Below are 27551 nucleotides of genomic sequence, written 5' to 3'. Positions count from 1 at the left end.
CATGGGAGAACTATTACAGTAAATAATTGCCACCACTGGCTTAGAACATCCTGCTCATATGCCAGCACCACTCTGTGCACATCTGTATAACAGCCGATCTATATATTATATTACACACCATCTTTGTATGCCCGCTATGTATACCTGGGGTGTGGCATGTAAAAATGGAGTAGGCGAAAATAACCGTTTGTTAGGTAAAATGTCATAAAAAAAAAAAAAAACATAGGTAAAATAATTAATGGTAATTTTGGTTTAGTTTATTTTCACCCAGCCCTAAGCATAACTAGATGTATAAAATTATTATTATTATTATTATTATTATTATTATTATTATTATTATTATTATTATTATTATTATTACTACTACTACTACTATTAATACATTTTTGTTTATATAGCACCAACATATTCCACGGCACTGTACAATTTGTAGGGTTCAAGTACAGCCAAAAAGACACATTACAAAGAAATAGTCAGCTCACACAATGGGACTGAGGGCCCTGCTCGCAAGAGCTTACAATCTATGAGGTAGAGGGGGTGACACAAGAGGTAGCAGGGGCGGCATTGCTTATACAGAGGTCAGACAATTTTGTAATAGAGGTTACTGTCTTTACACAAACCTAAAACTTTAGGAGCCGTCAACAGTCATGTCCTTTAACATGCGGATGGTACCTGGACATATAATGTTAGCCTGAAAAGACTTAAAGGATCCTCTAGCACATAAAGACATTATTCTTATTATTATTATTATTATTATTATTATTATTATTATTATTATTATTATTATTATTACTATTATTATTAATGTCACATCGTACAAAGATAAAAGTTATAGTTTCTTTGAATTAGGGCTTGGGAGATGTAACTCATGCATGGTTGAGATGTAAAAAGATAAGTAACTTATTTATGGTTGAAAGAAAGGGTAAAACTTGACAGAAGAGGACAGCTTGGGAAATATATAGACTGTTAATATTTGGAGTAACACCGTACTATATGGTAAACATTTGCAATGCTACGGCTTCCGAAACAAACCCCTGACATGCTCTGTGCAATGGATGAGGCTATATTCTGACTTGTAAACTGTTCTCAAAGCTGTATAATGTCTTTATCATGCAAAGACCTGAAGGATAAGCACTTGGAAAGAGAACAATTACCATCAAATTTCAAAACTCAATAAAGTTTCTCAGGTGACTTGCCAAGAGAATCCTTTTGATGAGATTTTCAGCTGGTAACATCTAAACTCTTAATTGGGAAGATAATAAACATGCGAAAAAGCATGCCATTCTGTTAATATACCCCTCCGGAGGGGGAAAACTGCCTAAGCCATGATAACAAATCTGTGCCAATTTACACAGGAACAGCTGGGGTACAAAGATTTCTTTTATTTTAATAATCAAAGCCAGCAAGTGGAAACAGGTTAAAAAAAAAAAGACAAAAAATACATATACAAATGAACCAAAAATTTGATGATCAAATGCGAAATGTGAAAATGTTAAATGAAACTTAATATAACTTTTATTGTCATACAAATTATAACAAAACAACAACTTGTTGTATGTATTAGATATTTTAGAAAAATGCAATGTTCTACAAAATAAGATTGGCATTGAGTATTGCCCTAGGTAACTTCTAACCTCCTCCAGGTCTTCTACTATCTTCTCAATTGACTTACAAAAATGAAGAAAGGAGTTTTATTTTCTTGTCTTAAATAAAGATTATTTTTCTATCATATTTGAGAACCAAGAACTCACAATGGTTAATCATCTGTGACTTTGTTCTTCCAGATGTTACAGCCTTCAGTCACTTAAAAGAATAAATTCAGCAGTATTGGGGGAGGGGGGAAAGACTGAGGAGACGTTATAGCTTAGAGAAGTGAGAAGAAGGAAGAGGTGAAAGGAGTGACCTCAGCGTAGAAGTGAATGATGTCACAGCATAGTTTGTTATGATGTGACAGTGAACACGCAGAAGACTATAGCAAATGTTTCATGATATTTTATTGAATGTTCATAGATCTATAATTTGTATCTTTTCTGTAGATCTACCCTGAAGAAGTAGAGCAAATTGAGAAAATTGAGATTTCAAGGAAAAATTTAATGGATCCTCTGACCAAGCATTCTCTTCTTAGACATTTGTCATATATTCACAGAATATTCAATCTCTTAGGTGATGGTCCTACCTAGATGACCAGCAGCCATATTGAGAACAGGATTCCTGAGTCCTATGTCCCATCTGATGAGGTGACCAACCATGACCCATTCGGCTGGGTAAAAAACAGAAAGGTGTTTGATTACAACTCCCCCAAGGTGAACTTTACAAGTAGAGTTTGATGCACACTTGATAAAGGGGTAGTCCAAACCCCCAAAACGCATTGTGTGTTATATTGATGTTTGTCTGGAATAAAGAGTTCTGCTACTCATTTCCTTTGAATTCATGCAGTCCTTCGTCTTCTGGTCCGAACAGTTGTATTCTCCACACACCGGTGTTTCGATGACAACAGTGATCCAGTTTTGGTTGGTGGCTCTCACACAACCCCAAATGGTGAGGAGCCATCTTGTCTCACTCTTTTACATTCTCAATCATAATGCACGATGCACGGTTTGGTGCTTTTGTTTTACTGTTTTATACATGTGTTTGAGTCTCTTCATTTTGCTTTGCGGAAGTTAAGGAAACAGACAAGCAGCTATGTTTGGCTCTTATACTTCTATGTAAATGAATGAAGATACAAGGCCCTTGGACTTCCTCCTCTCTATCCCTTCCCTGCCTGGAAGTAGTTTCAGAAGCCACAACTCAGATGGATCAGAGGGTATACTCTATAAATTGTCTGCAAACATAAAAAAGTCCATCGCTGTAAGGGCGAAGAGGAATCTAAGCACAAGAGAAAGCTTTCATAAAAAAATTAGTTATTGTTAATATGCATATCTGTAAGCAAAATTGTAATCAGTGTCACAGTCAAATAAAGTGGCTTATGGAAAAGAATGAAAGCAATTACACACTTTAACTATTAAAATTCAATTAATTCTAAAAAATACCGGTCTCTAGTCAATCCATACAAAATCCTGAATGAGCATTTTTAATCAAAACATTGATTAAAATGCATTTAATTGGACTGGGAGTGCAATGTTGATTGTTATGCCGAACATATGGGACTTAGCAGAGTTGCTTTAGTAGTCGCACATTACCATTTTAATCATTCATGACTGATTGTATTTCTTTGTTTATATTTTAAAAATTGACTTGAACAGTATTCGCACTGCTGTTATACTTTGATTTCATAATTTCTTTTAAAATGTGGCAGTGCTGATGTATTTCTTGACATTTTCCTCTCGTAAGTTCTGGGTATTAATAATGAGATATTTACGGCTCGTGACAAAGTAAGTTGAAACAGTAGTTAAAATTAAATTCCACTTTAATATGACTAAATCTTAGAACAGTAAAAATGTCAGGAGAATTATGGTACTTTTTTTGTCCTTACTTTAAGATGCATTACTACTTGAGAACTGCATTCTGCAGACCACAATCCCATCTAATAAGATGGTCACCCAACACCCAGGAGGAGAAGAAATGGAGGGTAAGCCATACACGTGATTGACTCTGTCCATTTTATTCTGAGGGAACAAGCAAACATCCTTGGCTGCTTCCATAATTCCCAGTTAATTGAATGGACATAAATATACATGAACTGCTTCCTCTCCATTGTATTTCAGAAAATATGTACTTTTTTGTGGTGGATATATAATGGTATGGCTCTCTGTAGAAACTGAAACTGAAACTGGCAGAGAGAAAAGTCTCCCGTGCAGGACTTTATTCTCTGCTGATTTATCTACAAAGGAGTTTCATATGGAGACTCTGACATAGATGCCACTGAAGCCTCAGCTGACAGATTTGCTATGATAGAATGACTTGACTTTTAGGCTAAGGCCCCACGGGACGACACGCAGCAGGAGAAGCACTGCGGGAAAAACTGTGGGAGGAACGCTTCGCAGTTCTTTCTGCAGAGCTTTAAATAGAAAGTTCACATTGTTTTCCTCTGCAAACTTTCTGTTACAATTATATCTATGGGGAAGCCGCCTGCGTTTCCATAGATATAATTGACATGGTGCAATTTCCAAAACCGTGCCAGTTTTGGAAATTACAGCGTGTCTGCACTTGCAGTTTCTACTGCAAAGTGGGCATGGGATTTGCAAGGATTCCATCCACTTTGCCATTACTATAAAACTCCATGATTTTTCCCATTGTTTTTCCGGTGCGGGAGAATTGCGGCATTTCCTGACCGTGGGTCCTTGGCCTTAAAATGGTTTTGTTCAGTGGGCTCATCCAAGAAGATACCCTTAACATTACACAACAGTAAGTATAAGACTTACATTACAAATATCCCTACAGATGGATTATACTATAAAGATACATACAGATTAGAGGTGAGCGAGTAGTGTTCGATCGAGTAGGTGCCCTCACATGCGCAGTTGGCTCTGCTCAGGCGTCGGGCCGGGCAGAGCCGACTGCGCATGTCCGCGCATGACCGTGCATGCACAGTCGGCTCTGCCTAGGCCCCGATGCCTAGGCAGAGTGAATTCCAGCCGAAAGAAGACGCGGGGACGCTGCGTCGGGAGAAGACTTCAAGGAGAATCCAGCCCGACCATCACTTGTGGACTTGGTAAGTATAATTTTATCGAATTTTGCGTACCCCTGAAACGAGCCTTTCCCCCCATAGACTATAATGGGGTTTGAAATCCGTTCGAACAGTCGAACAGTGTGCGGCTGTTCGAATTGGATTTCGACCTCGGACATTTTAGTGTTCGCTAATCTCTAATACAGATATCTCTTGAAACCAATTCCAATACAATATTGGGACTGCTAGCAAAACCCTTTACATACTACTGGGCAGCCACATGCAGACACATATGGTATAGATGACTGGTGATAAAATCTCACGCAACCCTGTTGTTTTGAAAAGCTTGTCATCTTGTGACACACATACCTAGATATATCCATGCAAGAGGAGCAACTCATACATTTAGTATATGCATGAACAGATTCTACGTAACATGACATGGGGTCCTACTGGTTACGGTTTATAATGTAAACTTCTATGCATTCCTTTATTTTAGATAAGCGTTTAACTTATGTCACTGGAAGAATAACATATTCAGCTTTTTATTTTACAGAAATCTCGATAGACAGTGCTATAAAACAGTATAAATTCATTGTTTTTTAAAAGGTACAGCTCTATGTACAGGCAATGTACGCAAGGGCACTGCCAAAAGGAAATCTGTCAAAGGTGAGAAATTTCTGTCCTACTGCTGTTTGGATTGTTGCCTAAATGTATTTTTTTGTTTTGTTTTCACAGATTTATTCTCATCATTTCACATGTAATTGCTTAGCATTCCCTTGGGTCAATGTTGCACACAGGCTGCAGCATCTTTTTTGGAAATCAAAAGTCGAATTTTCTGCTAGGTTTTATTAGCATTGGGAAAAGGTTGTCTCCCAGCCTGTACTTTGCAGGTAAATGCTCCAGGCATATGAGATATCGCACTGATTAAGGTGCCAAATGGTCTCTAATCACATTAAAATGAAATGTGACCACTGCTCACCAAAATAGGGACGTAACTGTCACCTTTTCTCTTTCCCAGTAATAGCAATATCTATCTGGTAATGTGACTGTCTATTTATATTTCAGACACAATGAAAAGACTGGTATTTGACAGATCTCATTACAATATGGATCAGCCTGTCTGGAATTACCCAGAACATCAAAACAAGTATTCTGCATAAAGGTAGATATATAGATCAAGTACTTTCTGGGTCCAGGACTCTTTAAATATGGATACAATACCCATTATACAAGAATTGCCCTACTTTTCTCATTGCACAAGAACATTGTTATAATTGTTGAACAGCTGCACATTTCAGAGTCGCAAAATTCCGACAAAACTCTATTTATAAAACCTGCCTTACCGTATACAAGCAAACTTGTTTGATGTTCCTATAAAAGTTTGAGTAGGCTAAAGTGAATCATGCGATTCTAGAATCTTTTTATTGGTATACATAGAGGAAAGTGGCGTCATAGCAGGTGTGGGGAAGTTAGCTCGGTAGGAGCAGTCAAGACAGGGACACAAACATTCAGCAAACTGGTTTATTTAGAAAAACAACTGGGAAATAAATAAACCTTGACTTCAGGCACAAAATGAGCAAAACAAAATACAGCCTTAACTTCAGGCAAAAACAAAATAAAATCCTGCTCGTCTGAGCAACTAACTAAACAGAACTGATAACCTAACTATACATGTGGCTTACTTCCAGCCACACGAACAAACCAAGCGCAATATTGATTCACCGGACTCAGGGTTACAGGACAGAACCATACACCTCCTTTCACCTCATGGACCTGCAGTGGCCTGCAGGCTCTGCATACTTTTTCTGGCCCAGTAATGAGCCAAGGATCTACACCTGGTCTGAGGCCTACTCCAGATCCGCCTTGGACCTCACATATGTCAGAAACCTGGTGCTGATATATCTGGACTCCAGCACTCTGCCTGTCACCTTTTCGCACAGGGAACTAAATGAAACCTGATTGTGGTGTTTCACCACCCAAAAATTTGCCTTTTGGGCAATCCTTCATCCTCTTGTTCCAATAGATGGTCTGATTCTATGATATGTACATTACATCCTTGATATATTAAAGTTACTGTATGAATTCTCAACAGAAAGCAATTTCGAATTACATTTGATGGTTTACCTTTGTCAGCCATTGTTATACCATCCACCCCAAAATTCACAGAGAACACAACACAGTATACAATAATCATAAACTAGTGTTCAGTGAATAGTATACGAATCCTAGATTCGAATACCTCTTCTCCCATAGGAATGAATGGGAACGTCCGATCGTGAAAGGGGTCAAGCGCCGGTGGCCGGCGCCTTCAGCGCGCCAGCTGCTCCCATTCAATCCTATGGAGCGAGGTATTCGAAACTAATTTTGTAATCTTTAATAATTTAGAAAAAAAGATTATGCACTTACATGCTGTAATAAAATGGAGATAGAGCGTTCACAAAACCCTGCAAAATACATAGAACTTGCACAATTTCTTTTTACCTACGTCTATGGTTTGGCGCACTTGGCACAACTTAAGTGTTACCCGATTTTTTCAGCAAAATGATACTTTCACGCTTGTGCCCAAAGTGTCTAGAAAATGCCAGGAGCTAGTAATTGTCTTGTTAAACAATGAGTGAAATGGTTAAGATGGATTATGTAGAAGATTTCATATGTCACATTTCATTAGGGGTTTAGCGGGATGAACTGTAGATTGCTCATGTAGAATATATGTGGCAGATGATGTTGTGAATTGCTCACAATGGCCTTAAATTATCATTCGAGATTGCTTTAATCTTTCCGATGATCATATACAGAATACAAAATTACATTACAAAAAATATTTTTTTTTCAAAAATTCAATTTCTGAAAGAAAAATCAGAAAACGACATTTTAGTATTTTTTGTTCCCCTTTTTTTTACACTGTAGCTGAATACAAAGATAATATGTAAAAATGGAAGATTATTCTAGCAGTATATTATAAAATCTAAATCACTTGCCAGTATCTTCTATGATGCATATTATATTCTTACGCCATATAATTTAGTGGCAAACTCCAAAGTGTACTTGGGGATAAAACTATTCCCAGGCACAAGGTTACCTCTGAAGGCTGCACAATGAATTAAACTAAAAGGGGTTCAAGCTAAAGTGAGATTTTGTCAAATTCAGATCATTTTTGCCTCTTCCCTGCTGTCACAAAAGACATGCAATTACAACACTTAGCTCTTTCTTGGAATTTAATGCTTTCTGTGCCACTTTCCTATCTCGTCACAATAGGAAGATTGCTTCCAAATTGAAATAATTGAATGCCTTTGCAATTTCCACTTTCATTTTTAGTGTGAGCTAAACAGTATTTAAGTTGGAATACTGCATTTATGTTAAATTCATCTAATGTAACAGTTGAGATCTGCCTATACTACAATTTTTTGCTGTTGGAACTGTAGAGGATGCATTGTGTATTACAGATTGCCTTGGCTACCAATCAAGGACTTGATGTATGATATTACATGGCTGGTATTTTTTTTTTTTTTTAATGGTTGTATGTTCTTGTGATCCAAGTAAGATGTTTGGCCAATGTTGTAAGTGTTGCTAGTTGCAGTGAACCCTAGTGGTAAAATCAGACTGGATCCCTAAGAGAATCGGGACTGGTGGAGGTAACTGTTTTGGGCCACCAAGAACTTTACCAATATTTGGGCAGTATTATTTGTACACTGAAATGCAATTTTTAATGTGATGGTAATACTCTGTGGCCATGTTGCTATTGTATGGCCACTATACAGTGGTTTTATATGAATATTGTATAAAGTTATTATTTAGTTATTGGCTCAGATTTACTAATACTTATACACCAGATTTATCACAGTGGCTGATGCTGGAAGATAAATCTTGCGTACCTCTACACTGTCTAGTCTACTACTTTGAGACAGAATTTTTCTACACGTTTTGGCGCATTGTGGCATACTTAAGCCACGCCCTTTTTCTGAGAATCCATACCCACCCAGCATGTCAAAAATGTTTAGCCCAAACAAGGTGCGCCACATCACACTAAACATGCGCCATGTTTATTCCAATGTAATTGTAACTGGAATAGTCAATCTGAGCCATTGTATTACGGTATTATTATTATATTACATTTACTTGTATGGCATTATTTACTATCTTTTTAAAATATATGGCTATATTTGGATTTAAACTTTCAGATAAAAAGTGAAAACAATGTGTATATATGTCAACGCATGTTTATGTAAAAGAATTTATGACCAGAATTTCTCAGTCTTATTTTAATTCAATGCATCAACCCACCAGGTCACACCTTTGAGTTTCTTTAATAATAAATATGCCCTTTCTACTCATTTCCATTTTTTGTCGTATTATGAGTTTAGACTTTTCTGAAACTTCTGGCACTGACCATACAGTTTATTGGAAACATGGTGCCTTGTTATTAAAATATAACATAAAAATATGAAACATATTCTAAGATACATATAGTAGTCTCATAAAAATAAATTAAACAGTATAAGTTTACTGTATATGACATAGCTTGATTCAGTCATTCAGATTGGGTTATTCAATGTTTACATCTACAGTATGTAGGTTGTTTTTAAGTCTATAAAGCATCCCTGATTTCTATCTGGGATGTGAGGCTGCCCCCTGTTTATCTCTGCAAAGGTTTACAGGTACATCCTTGCAGACAAAATGTCGATCCCCCCTCCCCCCTCTGGACATGTATAGTCAATGGGTGGAAAATATTTATGGTAATTAAAATAGGTTAGGCAATTTGGTTAGATTTATTAAAATTATCCAAAAAGCAAAACAGCAACAAAATCCATGTCTAAAAATAGCTAAATACCTTCACAAGGAATCTGAGAGTTTTCTGTTATCCTATGTATTAAGCACATTGGCTTCAGAGGATATAGAGTAGCTGACAATAGCTTAACTAAAATCTTGTGGGCCCTGGTGCAATCTTTTGTCCGCGGTCTCCTACCTCATCCCTACAGCGAATTCTTGATAGTGATGGTTACGGGTGCTAAGGAGTTTAATCACTCTTAGTGTGGTTAGGATAATCTGTGGGTCTCCTTGGCTTATGGGGCAGATGGAAGCTGCAATCTCAATAGTAATGCCATCGCTTATGGGCCCCCTAAGGCTCCATGACCCGGTGTGACTGTATCCTCTGCACTCCCTCAAGTTACACCCCTGGTAGCTGGTCTTTAGAATCAAGTGCAGTTTTGCAGAGGAGTGTCTGTTGGTAGATGGAGAAGGTAAGTCCAGTGTTCTAGTTCTCTGGTAAGACCATTTATTTCTTCTGGATCAAATAAAATGTCTTAATGATTGTGTATACAAAGTGGTGATCTGGAAGCATTGGGTAACTTGAGGCTGATTCTATGATAACACTGTTACAAAACCTCTCATTACTTTCAGACGCTGTTATAGACATAAAATATTGTTGCATAAAGAAACAAAGCAGATCTTGAGGACTAACACCCTTATTAGAAAACACATATTCCTTTCAGCAGTTTGATGTTACTCTTTTTGTGATTATATTATAGGCTCGTCCCATTACAGTCATCTCTTACAATTACTTATTTTTACTTTTCTACCACAATCTTTTTGGCTTTTTGCTTGCTCTAATATTGAGATTTTTTTGTATTTTTTCTTGTAGTACTATCCCCCTTTTTATTATTTGTACTTGTACATTGTAATGTTGCATTTATGTCTTTAGGTTCACCTGTTGGGGATGGGGCGAGGGGTCGTTATCAAATGGCCAGTGGCCGCCATTGGTTGCTCCAATTTGGCATCCCAAGTACCCTGATCCCCATCATACACAGTTGAGTATATCAACTACCTATATAAGGGGCTACAGCAGCTTCCTTAAACTGCATGAGTAGGGCCAGAAGAAGCACATATTGTGCAAAATGGCCATTGTCTTGCTAACCTGATCCTCTCTTCCAGTGTGCTGTACCTTTTACTGTGAGTTGGAATAAAGGACATTTTTTTATTTACCACATTTTTGGTGAGTGCCCCACGTTTTTTTTGTTTGTTTTTTTGTAAATTGTGAGCCCCATATAGGGATCACAATGTACATTTATTTTCATATCAGTTTGTCTTTGTAGTATGGGAGGAAATCCATGCAAACACAGGGTGAATATACAAACTCCTTGCAGATGTTGCTCCTGGCGGGATTTGAACCCAGGACTCCTGCGCTGCAAGGCTGCAGTGCCCACCATGCTGCCCCTTACTTTTGTCTATTCTTGGTTTTTACTGAAAGTATACCATCTGTTGGTATTCTTATGAAGAGTAATAGAAAAAATGCTCCCGTACGGTATATTGTACAGTAATGCATATCGGGCTACCTTGGCAAAACACAAAAATGAGCATGAATTTCCCCCTGAAAAATGTGGTGCAGAAGAAGAATTAGAAATGGGGTAGGAGGCAATGGATTGCAGCAGAGGACTCAGAATTTAGTCTATGAAATAACTTTCATATATACATGTTTTGTCATTTTCCATCTGATGGCGATTTACATAAGGCATCCTTTAGACACATTATAATATAGACACATTATAAGTGAGGTGGAGAATACGTACATCCCATGTCTCCGAGAGAAATTATATTTTCTTTGAGGCAGATTTAAAACAGTGTATTCTGATTTGAAGTATTGTAGAAAGCAAAGTTATTATCCGGCATATTGTATACCAATGCCTATTCAGTACATCTTGTATGTGTCTTCTCCTGTCATTACAGATAATGATAAACTTGACCTCTTTTGGAATTCTTTGTTCTCCATCTTATCTATGCCGTATTCATGGTAGACTATTGTACTTGAAACACTTGGATTGTAAGACCATTTGTGAACTGATTTCATCTTTGTAATTCTTCTCATGAAACATTTCAATGAGAACTGAACATACTGCTAAAATATCTGCTACATTGCTGAATGGGAGTTATTTTTTTTTCGTTTCCGTCTTTTCTTGTGTACAATGAGTCCTTTTTATGTATGTAGAAAAGAAAAATAAGATAGAGGTTGAAAACTACAAGAGACGGATTAATCAGACTTGTCTATTCATGTGCGACATGACAGATGTTCCCTTATAAGTCACTACTGTATCTTAACCAACTTTACACTTAAGTACTATTTAGATGTAATTGTGTAACCCACCATTGTCTTAGCGAGACATTGATCCACGTTTACTATTAAAGTTGTGTTAAAATTCTAGTGTGAAGTTCATTGGCACAAATCTGTTTAGACGCATGTATTATTGTTTTGCGCCAAAACAGATTACCATAGTAATTACAATATTTTTTGCTATTGTATTTTCTGTGATTTTTATCTATTACCTTCTTTAATGTATTTACTTTTGTGGTACACTGAAGCAAATATCTTCCTGTAAAGTAATATCCTCCAAGTAAATATTGTAGCACCCCTGCTGCTGAAGCCACAGACTGAATGATGGGGCCTCACCTTTCTCTGCTGCAACGTTCACCGAAACAATGTAAAGGATCCAGAGGTGATGTTCCATGTCTTATTAATAATACAATAAATAGCAGTTATAAAATGCGCTCCCAGGTTGTAGGTTCAGCAATGCCTTGCACTTTGCAGTAAATAAAATTATCAGAGGAGATTCTGTACAGATTATTCTTGGCTTGTACTTTTTTGCCGTCTACTTTTGGATACTTTTTTTTTATCTTTCAGCAAAATGGTGTTTTATCGAATTGTATATTTGATACTTAAAGGGGTTGTCTGGGATAAAATGATAATACTAAACTATTTTTAACTGTAATTTTTATTGAAAATTTTTGTAGACAGAGCAAACAAAAAAGTCAAACAAATTCTAATCGTCAAGCAGTCAAGCAAAATAAACATTAACAACAATGTAACGGGATAATGTAACAAGAATCGAGGGGGGAGGGGGAGGGAAAGGGAGGGAGGAAAGGGAAGGAGGAAGAAGGAGTCAAAAGCCCTGAAGGATACAATAAGCATCCCAGTTAGACCACACAGCCTGAAAAGTGTCCAGAGTATGATTTAAGGACACAGTGAGGAATTCCATGCTACGCACAGACTTCATCCTAGCTTTAAGATCAGACTTGGAGGGGGCATGGTGCCTCCAGTGAAGGGCGATAAGAGTTTTAACGGCCGTACAAAGAAAGAGGAACAACTTCGATGTCTTTTTACCCAAATGCCTAGGGGGGAGGTTAAGCAAATATACTAGGGGATCCAACAAGACACCCTGAAGGAAGAGGGCATCAGTAATGGACTGAACAGCAAGCCAAAAAGGGCGGATACACGAACAGTCCCAAAAGATGTGATACAATAACCCAATTTCTGTCTGGCACCGCCAGCAACTTGGGGATGGCAGGGTTCAAGGAATGGAGTAGGGCTGGGGTATGATACCAGTGCATTAGGAGCTTGTACTGGGTTTCACGGTAGGAAATGCACGTGGAAGAGCTTTATGCACGGGACCAAATAATCTGCCACTGGCTGAGTGAGATCTGCCTATTTAGAGCCCCCGAGATAATACTAAACAAAATATCCTCCCCACCCCTAACATCTAACTAACTTTATCAAAAATGTATATTTATCTAGATTGCCAGTGACGTTCTGTTTCCCTGTTTCCATAAACCGAATGTCACGAATAGTCCACCCCACCCCATCATACTTACCTGTCTTCATGTTCTGATATTCTGGACATGAATTATCACCTCCTTTACTTCAGCCGTCACCTGTAGATTGCTCTGTTGTACAGGTGCTGGCAGATGAGAAGAGGAGAAGAACAGAGGGATATCCCGTGCACAAAAGATCGAGACAGGAAGCCAGGTAAGTATGATGGGATGGGAGATGTGCTGAGTTAGTTAGGTAGGGCTAGTAGTCCACAGGCTAGCTAGAGAAACAGGGAGAGGGTTTGAGAGAGGGCGAGAGAGGGGAAAAGAGTGGGTTCTGAGTGAAGAGCAATGCATCATAGTAGTTGTAGGATAAAAGAGCAGGAAGCTCCCCATGTAAACAAAGACAGGGAACACCAGGAGCTCAAAGAGAAACCCAGACATCACTCAAAACACTGCTAAATGTATTTGGGTGGGGTGCACTTATTAACCCATTAATAGCACTAGCAGACCTACCTGCTCAGGAGGCTGAGAGCCTTTGGAGTCCAGGGGACACTTCTTAGGCCTTCTTCAACTCTTTAGAAGCATCAGCCAACTTCTTCAGCGCAGCCTGCAGGGAGAGTAGCATACCAGCCAGGGACAGAAATACACTTGGCAGGCTGGTTAAAAGGGCCAGCTCTGTCCTGGGGAGCCCTCTGAATCCAGTGCAGGTGACAGAAGGATACATGGACAGAAGCTCCATGCTCAAGAATAACTCCCATGCCATGCATGAGACAGTGAGAGCACTGGACAGCACTGTAAGCAACCAACTGCTTCATCCCAAGTGTGAGAAGGAGCGTTATCAGAGGTTTTTCCTCCCCGCTGTGGTTAGGCTCTATAATCAACACCAGGCTAAGTGAAGATCATTCCATAAACAGAACTGAAAGCTCCTGAAGTTGTGATATCCCTCCTACTATCTTCTTTAACTTAATCTTTTGTATTGTATATTAATATTGGATTACGTATATTGTTGTAACACACTGAATTTCCCCATGGCGGGGCTATTAAAGGATTATCTTATGTTAACTTATACATTTCAAATTTTGAATTATATTTATTAGTCATAAGATTCTACTAATGTTTGGGTTATTTTCCCTAGAATTTATAGAACAGCAAAATACTTATCAATATTTTATGTACTGTAACGTATCCCTTTAATTCTATTCTACTAAATAATAAAAAATTACAGTAAGAAACCCTTTTATAATGATATTATCATCAGAAAATTCCTTATAAACCTAATCTCAGTACCTTGTAGAGATCATTCTACAGTTTCCAAACATGTATCTGTTACTCAGCTTTGGAGTTCCATTTTAATGTAAAAGCTTTGGCACTCTGTCTTAGTTTGCCTGGGCTTTGTTCTTAATTCTGCATTCCCAATTTTAGATTAATTCTGGATTTGGATGATTTGAGTATTAGAAAAACTGCAATTTACATAAAAACAGAACTGAATAACAGAACTATATTTGGAAACTGTAGAATCATCTACATTGTACCAGGATTAGGTTTATAACCAATTCACTCCCATGAACATGGTGCTGGTCTTATTAGCTGTTGTTATGGTTACAGTATCAATGAAATTATATGGTCAGCACATTTCCTAGCCTGTGTATATAGTTTCTCTATTAGTTCATAGTAAATAAATTTATAGGATAATCCTGAGTTTTTGTCGCAACGTATATTGTGTTCCATTGACTCTGCATTCATTAAATAGTCGTACGGCACAAATGAGCAATATATTATTGGTCCCTTGGCTAGACTAGGTATTACCACCTGTCACCATAGATCATGTTGTTCTGTTTCTTTCTACTACTTCACGAGCCCTGGTGATCAGAAATTAAGCCGCAGTATATGGAATTATTTGTTCAATGTTCTGTCTAATAGCTGGAATAAATTGCACAGTGTTAGGACATTTATTTTCTCTCTTATAGTAAGTCTTATTTATTAAAATTCATTAAAATGACTATGACAGCAATTGTTCTTTAAGGGTGCATTCACACTGAGTAAACGCTAGCTTATTCTGAACGTAAAACACGTTCAGAATAAGCGGCGTCTAAAGCAGCTCCATTCATCTCTATGGGAGCCGGCATACGAGCGCTCCTCATAGAAATGAATGGGATGCTGCTTTCACTCCGAGCAGTCCCATTGAAGTGAATGGGGAGTGCCGGCGTATACGGCAAGCTCTGCTCATGCCGGAGCGTACACGCCGGCACTCCCCATTCACTTCAATGGGACTGCACGGAGTGAAAGAAGCAGCCCATTCATTTCTATGGGGAGCGCTCGTATCCCCACTCCCATAGAAATGAATGGAGCTGCTTTAGACGCCGCTTATTCTGAACGTGTTTTACGTTCAGAATAAGCTAGCGTTTACTCAGTGTGAATGCACCCTTACATTCATATTTGCAAGTTGTGTACTTGTAATGTGCTCTATTTGTATTGTCTGTCAAATGATAGGAATGCTTAGTACAGAGCAATAAGAAGGATTCGCAGATGGGTATTAATCTACCACTATGTCACATACTGGTATGGAAAAAAATCTAATTATTTCTGCCGTGACCATTTTCTAAATAAAACTGTATTAGTCAAGGAGATTTTTATGAGTTTTCTCTTACACTTAAAGACATGTATAAAACATTTTTGATTTCCGGGCAACATGATGGCTCAGTGGTTAGCACTGCAGCCTTGCAGCACTGGAGTCCTGGGTTTGAATCCTGCCAAGAGCAACAACTGCAGCGAGTTTGTATGTTCTCACCGTGTTTGTGTGGATTTCCTCCCGTTCTACAAAGACATACTTAACCCCTTCCCGACATTCGCCGTAATAGTACGGCGCTGCTGGGAAGGGCTTCCCGCAAACCGCCGTACTATTACTGCGGATGCATGGTGCGCACACAGAAACTGTGTGCGCACCATGCACAGCGGGTGTCAGCCGTAATACACGGCTGACAATGCCCCGTAACACCCGCGGTCGGAACCGGGTCTGATCGCGGGTGTTAACCCCTGATATGCCGGCGGTGTTCGTAGGGGGCAGCCCGGGGTCTGATCAGTGACCCCGGGTCTGCCCCATCACTTACCCCGTCCTCGCACCTGGCTGATCCTGCCGTAAATGAAGCTGTCAGCCTGTGCGTCTACACAGGCTGACAGCTTCCTATACAATGCAATACACGTGTAACACGTGTACTGCAGATACATGTAGTGAAGCAGTGATCAGCCGATCACTGCTTCAATCCCCCATGGGGACAGAAAAAAAAAGTTGGACAAAAGTAAAAATATAAAGTTTAAATAAGTTTAAAATAAAATAGAAATAAATAAAGCCCCAAAAATCCCATTTTCCCCATATAAAATGTTTTATTATGTAAAATAAAGAAAAATAGAAAAAAACATTACATATTTGGTATCGCCGCATCCGTAATAACCTGAAAAATAAAATTAAAACATTATTTAACCCGAACGGCGAATGCCGTAAAAAAAAAAACGTAGAAAACCGCACAAAATAATGATTATTCACCACCTTTCCCTTACAAAATGTTCAATAAAAAGTAATCAAATGGTCAGATGAAAACTAAAATGGTACCAATAAAAAGAAAGGTCTTCCCGCAAAAAATAATCCCTCAACCAGCTCTGTCTACCGAAAAATAAAAACGTTATGCCTTTCAGAAGATGGCGATGCAAAAATAATTGATTTTTTTCCCTGAATTGAATTCTATTCTGCACAAATAGCAACACATTAAAAAATAATATAAATGAGGTATCGCCATAACCGTACCGACCCGCAGAATAAAGGTAACATGTTACTTATGCTGTACGCTGCACGGAAAAAAAAAATGCTAAAAAGCAATGCCAGAATTGATGTTTCCTTTTACATCCCACCCAGAAAGAGTTAATAAAATGTAGTCAAAAAGTTACAGGCCCCCAAATGGTGGCATTGAAAAGTACATCTAATACCGCAAACACCAAGCCCTCATATGGCCACATTGCCAGAAAATAAAAATAAAAATCTACCTTGTACAATGTGAAGACAAAAACCCCAAAAGTCGCCAAATCATTAGGACATAAGTGGCTGCGACTAGAAGGAAATGTGTAAGCGGTGCGAGCGTTTTCAGGGGACACCCCATATTTAGAGCTTATGAGAGATAATACACCAGCGCTGACCCCCCAGAATGCCCCTCTTCCTCGTCCGTGTCATAGGAGCTAGTGGGAAAATAGAATGGGATTTGGTGTACCCAATTTACTCCGCACAGCTTACATATTCACTTCGGGGGTTACTATTGCTCATTACATGACTTGATAAATTCTTTGAGGGGTGCGGTTTTCAAAATGGGGTCACTTTCTAGAGGTTTCCACTGTTTTGACTCCTCAAGGGCTTTGTAAATGCAACATGGCTCCTGAAACTGATCGCAGCCAGATCTGCCCTCTAAAAGCTCTTTGGCAAATTCAAATTTGAAAATTTCACCTCCATTTTGTATTAATTCCTGTTAAGCACTTATAGGGTTAAATTACTAGGTATATGTTGTTTTGGCTTATTTAAGGGGTGCAGTTTTGAAAATGAGGTGATTTATGGGGGGCTTTAATACAAGGGTCTTTCAAAACCCCTTCATAACTGGATTAGTCCCTTAAAAGTCCCTTAATCCCTTAAAAAAATGGGTTTTGGAAATTTCTTGAAAATTTTGAATATTGTTGTTTCACTTGTAAATCTTATAATGTCTGTAAAAATTAAAAGGGTGACTAAAGTTTGATGACGACATAAAGCAGAGATCTGAGACATGAGATTTATGATATAATTTTGGCGGTCTGACTATCTGTATGTAATGCACATCATTTCAAACTTTATAAAATGCATATTTTTCAAAATTTCCACCAAATTTCCAATTTTTTCATAATTAAACACAAAACGTATCAACCAAAATTTACCACTAACATGAAGTACAATGTGTTACGAAAAAACAATCTTAAAATCACTTTGGTAAGTTAAAGCGTTCCAAAGTTATTGCCACATAAAGTGACACATGTCAGTTTTGAAAAATCTAGCTTGGTCAGGAAGTCAAAAAGTGCCATTGGCGGGAAGGGGTTAAATATGGGGCTCACAATGTACATTAAGAAAAAAAAAAAAATTTTGATTTAATTATTAAGATATTAAACATTTTAATCCAGTAATTTAATTATAATTGAAATGAATTATTCATGTTGAAGGAGCTATCTTTTATAGACAATCCTACACATGCAGTATGCTCTATTAGGATATGGGAAAATCATAAGAGAGGATCCCATGCTTGGGGCCCATCTAGAAGCCTATATGTAGAGCTGGTCCAGGAGAATGGAAAAACAAAAGGCAATGGATCTTGTAAATGATGGGACATCATTTTTACTGAAATTTTGAGACAAAAACCACAGAAAAAAACAGAGGCTCAATCTTAGCTTTCTGTGGTCGCTCTTCAGCAACAATACATATTATTATACAAATTAGGCTTGGTTCATGTCTGCGCATGGATGTCTGCTTGGGGACAGAAACCTAAGCCGCATAATAAAGCGGTTATCTTAGGAAAACAGTGGAACCCTTGGATTATAATGGGGTCCGAAAGGTTTCCGTTCGGTTTCTGACAAATGCTGGAGAGAAATATACTCCAGGACCAGCTCCCTTGAGCAAAACTTCTAATTTGTCTTGTCTTTCTCATTTGTCATTGTAGATTTTGTCATTCTTTTTCTATACATGACTACAGGAGCAGCAATTTTGCCTAAACTGCTCCTTTGCTCTTTTAACTTCAGTTAGAGATTTCTTTACAGCAGCCACATGCTCATACTGTGTAGGAACTTGTAGGCTGGAGGTGTCCATTGAAATCTATGAAAAATATTTTGAATATGTTCTGTGATCTATGTGGAGGTCATTGTGTAGAGAGAAGCAGAAATAAACTGCGCACATTACCTAAGGAGGATTGTGTGTTATTTTCCTCCATCTTTGTAATAGCCTTATTGGCTGTAATTGTAATCCTGTCTGTGATAAGAAGATGAGTGCTAAGAAACAAACACTACAGAAAGAAATATGGCTTAATGGCTGATGTGAAAGATCCAAAAACACCCACTTTTTAAAGTATGGAAAGGAACATGGACATTGACAAAAAAAATTAACATGGGCAAATGTTCATGGAAGAACACGAGATTTCTGAACTGCATAGATTTCACATTTTGACAAGTGATAATCTGTAACTTCATGAAACCATTAAACATATCATTTAACCCTACTCATTTCACTTCCCAAATTCTCCCAATCTCCCCTTTTGGTCTTTTAGGGTGTCAGGACCTGAGTTCTTTGTAAAATTGTTGTGTATTTTGTGGTGATGTTTGTCTGGGGATTTGAGGCGGTGTCCTGTGACTTTCTGGTCATTCTCTTTGCCATTGAGCTGTGGAGTCAGGGGTTGGGTATCTGCCTCAGTGTATACTTGAGCTGGCTGGGTGTCTCAGTAGATGCGAGCTTCAGGTGTTATAAATTGTCATCAACCAATCAAGTAGTTCTGGGGTCTGTAAAAGACTCACTGCTGGGTTCAATTCTCGCTGTTTTTCCTTGTTACCAACTAGGATTCTTGGCTCAGTTTAGGAGGAGTGGTTTGTGGAAGTTGGACAGTCTCAGGAGCTGATTTGGAAGTGGTGTGAGTGTTGTCTTGTGTGAGAGTCTGTTTAACCCTCAACATTTCTACTCAACCCCTGTCCTGCATTTCTAGTTGCCTGACACTGTCTTGGTATTAGTAATTTTTTGTTTAGGGCTTCAGGTTTATTTTGCCCCTGTCCTGTGATACCCTTTCCTCACTACTCCACTGTTCCTCTCCTCAAACTCCGGTTGTGTGTGTATGGTTGTGCTGTGTCTGTTTGTTTTCCAGCATGTCCTATCCTGGTTGTTTCTGTTTGCAGCTCCACCTATTCTTTCATTAGGGGTGACCGCTTTTAGCATCCCAGTCCCTTCTTTCAGCTTTCTTTCCACCTGTCTGTTAAGTCTTCGCGTTTAGAGAGGCAGAAGTTGTCGGGGCTAAGCTTAGCTTGGATACAGCTGACCAACACCCTCAGGCAGGGCCTAGTCAGCTGTCGTAGCACCAGGGAGAGTTTTCCTACCCATTCCCTAAGAGGTGCAAGCAACATTCAGTTTATGGTTGCTTGTGCATTGACCCAACCGTGACATAGGGGTTGTTCAATTATTGTCACGATTACAAGTCTTTTAATGTATTACGACAAAGTTATCATTTAAAAAAGGGTAGATGTATGAAGAAGATTGTTGTATAATTAAGGGTGAGATCACTCACTTGACATGTCGCCCACTTCTGAATGAGTCCCTTAACTGGTAATGTGATTGTCAGACTGTCACTTTTACTATATAAGTCTATGAGAGCCTGTATATTATACTATCAGATATTTTTATAGAAACCAGGAACTTTTGAATGGTGTGTGAATTGGCAAGTCAGTTTGCCAATCATATATCCAGCCAGTGAACGCATTCTGAAGTTAATGAAAGTGAAGAATATACAAAGTGAGTTATCTCATCCTTCAATACAGTATAGTATAGACTGTACTAAAGTGCTGGGGGTTGAGGCTTTATAAACTAAAATCTGCTCTCTAGTTGTTTCTTAGTTTTACACATGTTTATTACATCTGCCTCAATGAGTTCTTAAATAGAACAGATTCTCAATCTATCCCTAAACTATTGTGAAACAAAACATTTTACAAAAACCTTGCAAAGATTTTGTATAGTTCTAGTAGATACGCTCCTCAAAACAGAAAACACTGTTGATTTCAGAATTAGTATATATTTCCTTAAAACATACATTGGTCTAGATACTGTTGACATGCAAGAACACAAAATACAAAGTTGAAAAAAGAGAGTCATAATGGAGAAAATTTACAGAATAATCAAAGTATATAGTTAAGAATTCTATTGTTTTATGTATTAAACAATAATAATAATAATAATAATAATAATAATAATAATAATAATAAAAAGCATCTGGTTCTTAGAAGGTCTTAAATCTAGGTAAATAGACCAGTTCGATAAAAATAACACATAATAGTCACCATGTCAATTTATTTTATTTAACAAAAATGAAGCTACAAGTGTCTAATCTAATGATCACAGGTTCAACCTAGGGTTGGGGGTGGGTTAAAAAAAAAGTTTTTAAATTATAAAAAAATATTCGTCACTGACCTAGAACTAAAAAAAAATTTAAATAAATGCAAACATAACCAAATTAGGCACCTCCTCATCCCAAAATGTTCAACCTATAAAAATCTCACTTATCTCTACTTATTTCACATGGTGAACACCCTAGTCATGAAAAAAAAAAAAATTCAAAGGAGCTGAATTGCTGTTCTTTTACAATTTCAGATCCCAAATACAATTGAATAAGAATGGATCTAAATGTCAAAAATTCCTTAAAATGTCAAAAAAAGAAAAGAAAAGATAAAAACATGAAAATTGTATGGGTGTCAGAATATGGTGATTAAAATATTTTTTTCTATTTTGCAAAGTTTTGGATTGTTATAAAGAAATTAAAACTTGAGAAAAACTATCTACATTTGGTATCACTATGATTTCACCAATCTAAGGCGGGGTTCACATCTGCATCCCAGCTTCCGTTCTGCAGGTTTCCATTTCCTGCCCGAAACTGGACAGAAGACAGAAACCTGCAGTCATTTTTCAAACCCGTTCATTTGAATGGGTTTGAAAAGTGTCTGGCCATGATTGCCGGTGAGCGTTTTGTGCTCTCCGTAGCAAAACCATTTTTTTTTTTTAACCAGACACAAAGTCGGACATGCAGGACTTTGTGTCCAGTTAAAAAAAAAAAAAAGTTTTGCTGCAGAGATCACAAAACACTCACGGGCACTCACGGTCGGACACAGTCTGACGGGCTTCTGTCTTCTGCTGGCAGAAGACGGAAACCTGACAGACGGAGATCGGGCACAGATGTGAACGAGCTGTAAAGAGTATAAGGAACATGTAATTTTGACCTGCATAGTGAATAACATAAAAACTAAACCCATAAGAAAATGTGGCAAATGCAGTTTTTCTCTAAATCAAACATATTGTGAATTTTTTTTTCCATCTTCCCAGTACACCATACAGAATATTATATCATAACTTTGTGAAATACAATTGTTCCAGCACAAATAAGCTCTCATCCAGCTATGTGAACAGCAAAATAACAAGCAATTATAATGAACAATTAAAAAGATACTGATGTTAAGTGTCTTTGAGTATGGCGTAGCCCCCTATATATCATATACTATTACCAATCTGTTATTTCAATAATGCATAGCAAAATTTTTAAATGGAACCTTTATCTTTTTTTATGAGACATCAATATGTGGCTTCCCCAATGTATATTTATGGCTCACAACCTTCATAATATCCCCAGATAAGAGCACCAGTGCAAATGTGCTATAAACTACAGAGCTCCTGGCTTCTTGGTTATTTTACCCATAAACAACTTGTACTTCTTAAAATAAAATATTCTAGCGGTTAAATAAAAAATCATTCACTTTAATGAAATCAACGTTTGGGCCAGTATTCAGAGATGCCCTTGCTTATTTTTCAATTCCAATTAGTTCAAGTCTGTATCAACCCAATATTACATCAGATTCATATCTCATCGGTATCACATCAAATTCAAGGCACACACAATTAGGTGCTAAGAGATTTTCCTTCCTCAGTGGAAAACGGTATATACAATTTTTTTCAAAAACTCAATCAATTTATAGTTTGCTTAAATTTCTAAAGTTCAATTTCATTTAAGCAGCATTCTATTTACTTATATTTAGTATTTAAAAAATAAAGTTTGGTAGGCATAATAATTGAAAATAAAATATGGCTGCAGTGAGAATTGGTCAACTTTCACTTAATTTTTCTACATTTTGGCCAAGTAATGTGTTGTGTTTTTCTTTTTTTTTTGTCCTTATTATAAAGCCTTCATACGAGAATATGTTTTTTTATTATGTCCTAATATATAAAACCATACAGTTCAAAGATGTTTTTTTTTTTTTTTATTTGTGACTGTATATTCAAGAATTAACAAACCAATATTGATTTGGACCTTCTTTTTCAAGCAAAAACTATGAATTTCTGCTCTCATATTATTAACTGTAATTGTGTAAATAATCAACTTAGTCGATTAATAATTGATAATATGAATTTGATTTCATGTAGTGTACATTTATAAAACATAATATTTATATAGATTTTCATTGCAAACATTAAAATAAATCAAAAAGAAAATAAATAAAAAATTCCCTTCAGCCAAGGTACAGTATATAAAGTAAGAGTTGCAGAATGGGTGGCCAACGGTGGAAATAAGAAGGAAGAAAATATAGTAGGACAGTACAGGCTTGGAAACATAAATGAAGCTACAGAATATCTAATCAGCTTCCGTGAACACAGTGACCTTTTCATTGCCAATATATCCTTCAATCAACCAAGGCAATGTCTATATACCTGTGCTTGACTTAGTGGAGTTCATGAAAATCCAGCAGACTACATTCTCAGTGCCACATGATGGAAGATTTCAAATTTAATATTAAAAACATGGCCTGGAGCAGATCATGAATATCTAATGTGCAAGCTCCAAATTAAGGTGGAAAAATTCTCATTAGACTTTTGAGACATATCTGGGAGAGCATATCCATTCACAATCTTCAAAGAAAACATAAAAAATAATTTCAGATTTTAAAATGAATTGACAGAGAACCAGATGAGCTGTGGATGGATAGTAAATATGCCATGAAGGATCCATCAAAGAAGAAAGTTGAGAGAACATTTTTGAGGAAACAAAAGAGAAAGAATGAAACCATGTTTGTAAAGATATCAAGAACAAAAATAACTATGGAAAACAGGGATGTAATTATTACAAGAAAAGAGATCAAAAAAATATAATCACATATTTTTGATAGGGAAGTCATAATTGGTTAGAGAAAAAGAGATGGAAAAAAAAGAATATTTCTACCAAAAAGACATCGATATCCAAATATAGTGCAAAACCAGAAACTGGTTCTGGCCGTAGAAATCCTAAAAAGATGTAATAGCAGATTCCAAAACCAAGAAAGGACAAACTGTGAACCTGCAATAAGGTCAGGCTATATTCAGATCTGAGTCTCCATCGGAGACTACATCATAGTCTCTTCCTGAAGATTGACAGAGGAAAAAATTTGGCAGAGGGTTTTTTCTCCTATTGTTATCAGTTTTAAAACTATGGACAGCCGACGGATCCTATTATAGTCAACGGGGTTCATTGGACTCTGTGTGTAACAGTTTTTTTGCAGTCCACCTATCTGTTGTTCTGGTCCTCCCACAGATTTAACAGTTTGTTACCTATAGGGTTGTGTAGCTGTAGACCAGTCAGTGTCCATGCTGACCCTGTCCACTGCTGAAAGCACCAATGGTAGATGTGCTGTACAATGGGCAAGAGAGTAATAATACAATCTGGACCATGGGGCAGTGCTGGAGGATAAAATGGTATAGCCAAAATGAACAACTTCTTTATTATATTTTATATTGTATTTATTATATGAAGACCGAAGCTTTTGGAGTAAATCTTGTAAAAAGAAAAGCAATAACAAGTGAATGCACAACATTCAAACTTTTTGGAAACTTACACACAATAACTTAATTGTAATTGTATCGCTGGTGCCCTGTGTTCTTCAGCATACTGCCGTGCTCTGTGTTCTCCAGCATACTGCCATACCCTGTATTCTCCAGCATACTGCCGTGCTCTGTGTTCTCCAGCATATTGCCGTCCTCTGTGTGCTCCAGCATACTGCCGTGCTCTGAGTGCTTCAGCATACTGCTGTACCCTGTATTCTCCAGCATACTGCCTTGCTTAGCAAACCTCGGTGTGTGTTCCTGTCCCTTAAGAATTTATTTTTCCACTTGTTAAACCTCCTCCTGCCAATCCTTGTGTTTCTGTATGTAGCTAACACCTTATTTACATGTTTACATTTTATTATGATGCTTGCATTTTAGATACCATATGTTCCCATTCATTTCCATGTGTTTATTCAGATGTCAGTGCTTTTAAAAGGGAAAATTCACTTGAAAGAATTCTCATGTTCCGTTCCAGAATCTGTGTGAAATCCGTGTGAAATCCATGTGAAATCCACATCCCTTGGCGCGGAACTGGGAATATAAAACAACTCAGGAATTGTTAGATTTATTGTATTTTGTTATTGTTTTTGATATTTAACGTTGACTTCTACAGAGGAAAGATACTTGAGCAGTAACAAACCAAGTGATTTGCTCATTTCACCCTGACTTATCGCTGTACAAGGGATGCACATGAATTATTAGTCAGGTTTTCCATTGTCTCACCTTCTCTTCCTACAATGCTTCGCTGCATTCTTGTCATGCGGTATAACTTTATAAAGAGTGAAGCTAATTATATAAGATTTATCTGTACAAAGCCATGAGGATTACCAAGGCACAGAAAGTTGTTAAAATTTATTTAGCAGGCTTATTTAATGAAAAGTAATGAAAACAAGGATTTACAAGGAAGGTAATAATATCAGAGACACAATTCACAGTAGAAAATACAAACCTTGTTAGCACAATTTCATGCAGCTATTTTTATGTTGTATTTTATGCATTATTTCTAAACTACTATATTTGTACATTTACTTTATCCTTTTCTTAAAGTTTTGGGTATAGTGCTTTTATACATTGTAAGAAATGAAGGAAAGGTTATCTGATAATGATCCAGATTAACACAAGTGTATCCAGATATACGTCATCAATATTAGACATCATTGCTATATGATGTGTGTTATTTTATTATCAGTTATAAGTATAGTAAGGACTAGAGATGAGCGAACACTAAAATGTTCGAGGTTCGAAATTCGATTCGAACAGCCGCTCAATGTTTGTGTGTTCGAATGGGTTTCGAACCCCATTATAGTCTATGGGGAACAGATACTCGTTTAGGGGGAAACCCAAATCCGTGTCTGGAGGGTCACCAAGTCCACTATGACAACCCAGGAAATGATGCCAACACCTCTGGAATGACACTGGGACAGCAGGGGAAGCATGTCTGGAGGCATCTAACACACCAAAGACCCTCTATTACCCCAACATCACAGCCTAACAACTACACATTTTACACACACAATACCACCTCTCTGACAGTAGGAAAACACCTTGAAACATGTGTATTTGGCACTTGCAGTGAGGAGAGCTTGTCACCAGCAGTGAATTTGGCCCTTGTAGTAAGTTGAGGTTGGCACCAACATTTGTTTTGAAAATCAGGGTGGATTGAGCCTCTAACCAGCAGAGTTTGGGCAAATTCATGGTGGAGGGAGCCTCTAAAAACCCCAGTTTGGACCAATTCATGGTGGAGGGAGCCTCTAAAAACCCCAGTTTGGACCAATTCATGGTGGAGGGAGCCTCTAAACAGCTCAGTTTGGGCAAATTCATGGTGGAGGGAGCCTCTAAACAGCCCAGTTTGGGCAAATTCATGGTGGAGGGAGCCTCTAAAAACCCCAGTTTGGACCAATTCATGGTGGAGGGAGCCTCTAAACAGCCCAGTTTGGGCAAATTCATGGTGGAGGGAGCCTCTAAAACCCCCCAGTTTGGACCAATTCATGGTGGAGGGAGCCTCTAAAAACCCCAGTTTGGACCAATTCATGGTGGAGGGAGCCTCTAAACAGCTCAGTTTGGGCAAATTCATGGTGGAGGGAGCCTCTAAACAGCCCAGTTTGGGCAAATTAATGTTGGAGGGAGCCTCTAAAAACCCCAGTTTGGACCAATTCATGGTGGAGGGAGCCTCTAAAAACCCCAGTTTGGACCAATTCATGGTGGAGGGAGCCTCTAAAAACCCCAGTTTGGACCAATTCATGGTGGAGGGAGCCTCTAAAAACCCCAGTTTGGACCAATTCATGGTGGAGGGAGCCTCTAAACAGCCCAGTTTGGGCAAATTCATGGTGGAGGGAGCCTCTAAAAACCCCCAGTTTGGACCAATTCATGGTGGAGGGAGCCTCTAAAAACCCCAGTTTGGACCAATTCATGATGGAGGGAGCCTCTAAACAGCCCAGTTTGGACCAATTCATGGTGGAGAGAGCCTCTAAAAACCCCAGTTTGGACCAATTCATGGTGGAGGGAGCCTCTAATCAGGCCAGTTTGGGCAAATTCATGGTGGAGGGAGCCTCTAAACAGCCCAGTTTGGGCAAATTCATGGTGGAGGGAGCCTCTAACCAGCCCAGTTTGGACCAATTCATGGTGGAGGGAGCCTCTAAAAACCCCAGTTTGGACCAATTCATGGTGGAGGGAGCCTCTAAACAGCCCAGTTTGGGCAAATTCATGGTGGAGGGAGCCTCT

The 27551-nt window shown here is 38.0% G+C and overlaps 1 long non-coding RNA gene across 1 annotated transcript in view; it reads left to right on the top strand.

Annotated features, from left to right (window-relative positions):
- Positions 1-527: 527 nt before the first annotated feature.
- Positions 528-27551, top strand: part of LOC142203757 (uncharacterized) — a 218165-nt gene continuing 191141 nt past the window's right edge. Inside the window, exon 1 of the long non-coding RNA XR_012716122.1 lies at positions 528-549. This is a non-coding gene — a long non-coding RNA (uncharacterized LOC142203757). The remainder of the gene's footprint in view (positions 550-27551) is intronic.

The sequence above is a fragment of the Leptodactylus fuscus genome, chromosome 5, assembly GCF_031893055.1.
Source record: "Leptodactylus fuscus isolate aLepFus1 chromosome 5, aLepFus1.hap2, whole genome shotgun sequence".
Taxonomy (NCBI): Eukaryota; Metazoa; Chordata; class Amphibia; order Anura; family Leptodactylidae; genus Leptodactylus; species Leptodactylus fuscus.
The sequence above is the reverse complement of the archived record's forward strand: the minus strand, read 5'-3'. Positions and strand labels throughout refer to the sequence as shown.